Raw genomic sequence first — 5,698 nt, forward strand, 5'->3', positions numbered from 1 at the left:
GAGCAAAGAGATGAAGGCAAGAGAGCTGAAAAAGAGGCATAATGGATAGGTTAATGGGAGAACAATTGTTTATATATACAATACTTATATTGAGGAGACAACTTAAAGTCTCTTGGAAAAATATTATCCTATCCTGCCTTGATTACTGTATCAGTCTCCTTGCTGACCTCTTTCCCTCCTGTCTCTCCCCAGTCCAGTCCATACTCTGCTGCTTGGATCATTTCTCTACAGAAATGTTCAGTCCATGTTTCCCCACTCTTCAAGAACCTCCAGTGATTGTCTTTCCACCTCCGCATAAAACAGAAATTCCTTTCCATTGGCTTTAAAGCACTATCGCACCTTGCTGCTCTCCTATTACAACCCTGCCCACACACTTCACTCCTCTACTGCCAGTGAACCTCAATTTCATCTTTCTCACCACCAACCACTTGCTTCTACCCTGCCTCTGGCTTAGAATGCCCTCCCTCTTGGTATTCGACAGTCACTCTCCCCACTTTCAAAGCCTTATTGAAGACACATCTCCTCCAGGAGGCCTTCCCTGATTAAGCCATCATCTCCTTTTCTCCCCCTCCCTTCTGTTTCACCCTTATTTGCTCCTCAGTCCCACAGCATTTATGTACACAGCTGTAATTAGTTTATATAAATGTCTAGCTCCTACTCTCAAATGTAAGCTTGTTGTGCACAGGGGATATGGCTACCAACTCAGTTATATTGTTATACTGTAGTCTCCCTAGCACTTAGTACAGTGTTCTGCACACAGTAAGTATTCAATAGACATGATTGATTGTTTAAATATAAATCTATAAATCTGTTAAATCAGTTTTACCCTGTCATACAGACATCTAATCTAAATAACTCCTTCTTTCACCTCCCTGGGACAGAAATGTTCATTTTGGGATTTAGATCTTTAATTGTAAGTCACAGTCTAACTACAAAATGGCTATTTCCTTCTTGTACTACCTTTTTTTTGCCACAGGAACTCAATTCTCAGCACTCAAATAGTAAAGGGGCCTTTTAGGAGATAGAGTTTGTTTGAGTTACCAAGTTTCAGGAGCTCAGGGCCAATGTGACGTATCCTCTTCTGAAATGTCATGCTCTGCTTTACAGCACAGCAAAGGTGGTTGATTCCCAATTCTCCACATAGGTTAAAAAAATCTGCCAATTCCAGGGAAAGGAGAGGGCACTGAATTATTGCCATAGAAATGGGAGAAGGTGGGGGTGGGGAAATACAGTTTGGATGCAGTGACTTCAACCTTCTTTAGTGTTTGCTCAGCAGAAGGCCATCAGCAGGATGATTCTTGTGAACTCCAGTTAGAAAGAGAAGAATTTTTTATTGTTAAGCAAAGAAAAGCAGAATCAACAACTGAACATTAATCATGAAACAGTGGGGTTTAATTTCCACAAAGCACATCACATCTGTCCTCTCAGATGGCCTATCCATGAGTCATTGGGTTTTCCGATTTATGAAATGAAGAAAAGCATTAATGTTTTTCAGTCAGGTGGAGATGACTGGTACAGTCCCTAAAAACTCTCTACTACTTTTGGCTGGCTAGCCCTGGTGTTAGGGAATTGTTTGAGTGAAGCTGCTGTAGGTAGAGAAGTAGCATGGCCTAGTGAAAAGAGTATCAACCTGAGAATCAGAGGACCCGTATTCTAATCCCAGATCAGCCATGTTGTGTGACCTTGGTCAGGTCACTTAACCTCTCCACTTCCATTGCCTCATCTGTAAACGGGATTCACTACCTGTTTTTTTACCTACTTAAACTGTGAGCCCAGTGAGAGACAGGGTCCGTATCCAATTTAATTAAATTTTCTATATCCCAGCACTTAGAACAGAGTTTGACATGGTAAGAACTTAAAATATACAATAAAAAGTTAGCTCATCAAGTTTCTATTAAAAATAAAATGAAATAACTTCTGTGACACTGGAAGTGATGAAATATCTGGGGATATAGAAAATTTGGGAAGCCACCTGCAGTGTATGCTAGGAGTAGGGAAAGGAGAGACACCTAGCTTAGATAATTTTTGGAGATAAAATTTTAAGATTCAGTCACTGTGAGAAACGAGCATAGAATCCATCACTAAGTGAATTAGGGCCAAATAGAAACTGATACATTTTTAAATTTATTAAAGTTGCATAATGAATCAATTATTAAATTTTAATACTGATGAGCCTGTCCCAGAAGTTCTTATCTATCAGAGGATAAATAGAGGAATTATAGATCAGTGCTTAACATCGAAGAATTTCTATTTTAACTGAGGCTAAGTTACTTTGTTTCCTCTAAAAACTTTAGCATATATACTCCATTAATAGTATAATAATATTTATAACCATAATCATAACGGTGGCATTTACTAAACACCTATTAAGTGCCAAGCCTTGCATTAAGTGCTGAGTTAGATGCAATGCAAAATTGAGAAAGGTGGCAGTCCATATGTCCATAATGAGTTTACTAGAGGGCAAAGTTAGGAATTTTAGAAGACTAATTGCTAATTCTGAGGATAATATCCTGGAAGACAACCACCACGGTGTTACTCCGAATGTGTCTGCTAATTCTGTTGTACTCTGCCAAGTACTTAGTACAATGCTCTACAAATAGTAAGTGCTCAATAAATGTCATTAATTGATTGATTAAACAATCAATATTTAATCAGCAAACAAGTAGTGTTATTTGACATTTGGAAGAGTTAAATACAATAGAGTTGGTAGACATTATCTCTAGTCTCAAAGACCTTACAGTGTAGTAGCAACCTAAATTAAACACAAAATACTCTTCTGTCTTTTGTTTACACTGAGGTAGGCTTGAGAGAGAGAGAGAGAGATGTGCGGAGATCAAAGCCTGCCTCTCACAACTGGCCCCATAGTGGGAGTTTAGACTGAAGAAGAATTTGAGCCTCTCTTCTCCTGCTGGATGAAAGCTTGAATGGGTCAAACTCCAGTGTGTGGGAAACAATATTCTCAAGCGTCCTCCCCATTTAGAGCAGTCTTTTGGATGGAGAAAAGGTCATGCACCTGTTTGTTATTCTTGCACAGTGGTGTATTCATTCATTTAACCATATTTATTGAGCATTTAGAGTGTGGCAGAGCACTGTACTGAGGGCTGGGAAAGTACAATTCAGCAGTGAAGACAATCCTTTCCCAAAATGGGCTTACAGTCTAGAAAGGGGGAGACAGACATCAAAACAAGTAAACAGGCATTAATATCATCAATATAAATAAATAGAATTATAGATATATACACATCAAAATAAGTAACTGGCATTAATATAAGTAGAATTGTATATTTGTACCGATATGCACAGTGCTGTGGCAGGGAGGGGTAGAGCAAAGGGAGTGAGTTGTGGCGATGGAGAGGGGAGGAGGAGCTGAGGAAAAGGGGGTCTTAGTTTGGGAAGGCCTCTTGGAGGACGTGAGCATTCAGTAGAGCTCTGAAGGGGGGAAATGTGATTGGCAGATTTGAGCAGGGAGGGCATTCCAGGCCAGAGGTAGGACGTGGGCCAAGGGTCGACAGTGGGACAGGTGAGAACGAGGCACAGTGAGAAAGGAGAGGGCAAGGCGATGGAGAGCTTTGAAGCCAAGAGTGAGGAGTTTTTGCTTGATACGGAAGTTTTTGCTTAGTACGGATCAATCAGTCAATCAATCCATCAGTAGTATTTATTTTACTGTGTGCAGAGCATCATCATCATTGATGGTATTTATTGAGCACTTACTGTGTGAAGATCACTGTACTAAGCGCTTTGGAGAGTAAAACAGTGAGTTGTCAGACACTCTCCCTGCACAATCAATCAATTAATCATATTTATTTAGCACTTAGATTAAAATATAGCAGAGTTGGTAGACACATTTCCTGCCCACAAAATGCTTACAGCCTAGAGGAGGAGAAAGACATTAAAATAAATTAAGGATATGTACATAGGCGATTTGAGGCTGAAGGTACAATGAAAAAAGGGTACAAATCCAAGTGCTAGGGCAACACTGAAGTGAGAGGAAGAAGGGGGAACTAGAGCTTAGTTGAGGAAGGCCTAAGGCAACACCTCAGTAGTATGCAGGGGCCTTTAGAAGGAGAGGCTCTTATTTCCAATCAGTAGGGTGGGTGTACTTGTCTCAGGGTCACACCTGGAGAGTTTCCAATACTCTACCAGTCTTAGCTACAGGAGGGAGAGTCAAGCAGAGGCATACCCATTCCATTCCTAGTTTGGCCAGTGACTAGTGAGTGAAAGGCAATCTGCTACAAGTCAAAGCTCACACGTGCTGGGCAGCAGTGGCATGGGAGAGAGTTGAGGGCGGAGACTCAGATTTACTGCACGGAAGGAGGCAATGGTAAACTACTTCCGTATTTTTACCAAGAAAACTCGGTGGATACACTACCAGAATGATTACAGGTGGAGAGTGGGGTTTTCTGGGAGAGATGTGTCTGTGGTGTCGCTATGGGTTGGACACAACTTGACAGCATAAAACAAGACAAGGGTGGATGTGTGTGTGTGTGTGTGTGCACAGTGGTGTATTCACTGCGTGTGTGGGGGGGGGGGTGGCATGGGAGGTCATTTTGAGCCTTGCCCCAATTCAACTTCATACAGACAGCTCTGCACAGAACAGTAACTCACTATTAAGAAATCGTTCTAACCTTAATGACTTAAGGGGCCAGAGAATTGTTTAGTAAACATGTGCTTAAACAAATGAATTAAGTTGCGAAGGCAGGAATAGCAATGCTGTGGGGAAATGCATAGTAGGTTCCTAGAGGAGATGTAAGGAGTCTAGAAGGAAAGAATGGTTTAGATGTGGGGGAACAGGACAGATTGGTGGGGGAGGGGTTGAGTGAGATAAGGCGGGTGAGGAAGTTGCGGTCAGACAGAGGAATTTCTCAGCATTCATCCAGTAAACGGGCCTTTTAGGGGATAGTGTTTGCTCGAGGTACCAAGTTTCAGGAGCTTCAGGCCAGTGTGAAGTATCCTCTTCTGAAATGGCATGCTCTGCTTTACAGCACAGCGAAGGTGGTTGATTCCCAATTCTCCACACAGAGACAGAGGAATTTCTAAGTTGGTGAAGGTGGAGATTCCCCTCTCAGGGTCACATCTGGGGAATTCCCAGTACTCTACCAGGAGGGAGAGTCAGACAGAGGCATATCTGTTCCATTCCTAGCTTGGGCTAGCAAGTGAAAGGCAATCTGCTACAAGTCAAAACTCACCTGTGCTGGGCAGCATTGGCATGGGAGGGAATCGAAGGCAAAGACTCAAGTTTTACCAGAACAATGGCAGATGGAGGTGGGGCGTTCTGGGAGAGACGTGTCCATGGCATCGCTATGGGTCGAAGGCGACTCGACGGCATAAGACAAGACAATAAGGTAGAGATTGGACAGTGATGAAGTCGAGTGCTTTTCCAGGTTGGTAAATGAGTGAGATGGGTCAGTAGAGTTGAGTGAGAGGAAGTGGGAGGTGATGATGATGGTGGTATTGGTGACAACCCGGGCTTCTTCATACCGATCCCCTACTGTGGTAGCTCCCCATATTTATGGTTATACAAACTTTTTCAAATTTTACAAGCATGAGCAATTTAGCTCTTGTTTTAGACTGTATGAGTTTATGGATGTATGGTTGGTTGGCAACTCCGGTTAACCTTCATTAACAAACTCAACCAAAAATGAAAAGTGAATTAGTTGGAGCAACAAAGAGACATCCTCTGACTTCTGTATGGGAATAA

General features: G+C 42.0%; 1 non-coding gene across 1 annotated transcript; it reads left to right on the forward strand.

Annotated features, from left to right (window-relative positions):
- The first annotated feature begins 4,099 nt into the window (after positions 1-4,099).
- LOC114814827 lies at positions 4,100-4,237 on the forward strand. Its single transcript, XR_003762624.1, has one exon. It is a non-coding gene; the product is annotated as a small nucleolar RNA SNORA7 (small nucleolar RNA).
- Positions 4,238-5,698: the final 1,461 nt, after the last annotated feature.

The sequence above is a fragment of the Ornithorhynchus anatinus genome, chromosome 10 (assembly GCF_004115215.2).
Source record: "Ornithorhynchus anatinus isolate Pmale09 chromosome 10, mOrnAna1.pri.v4, whole genome shotgun sequence".
NCBI classification, from domain to species: Eukaryota; Metazoa; Chordata; class Mammalia; order Monotremata; family Ornithorhynchidae; genus Ornithorhynchus; species Ornithorhynchus anatinus.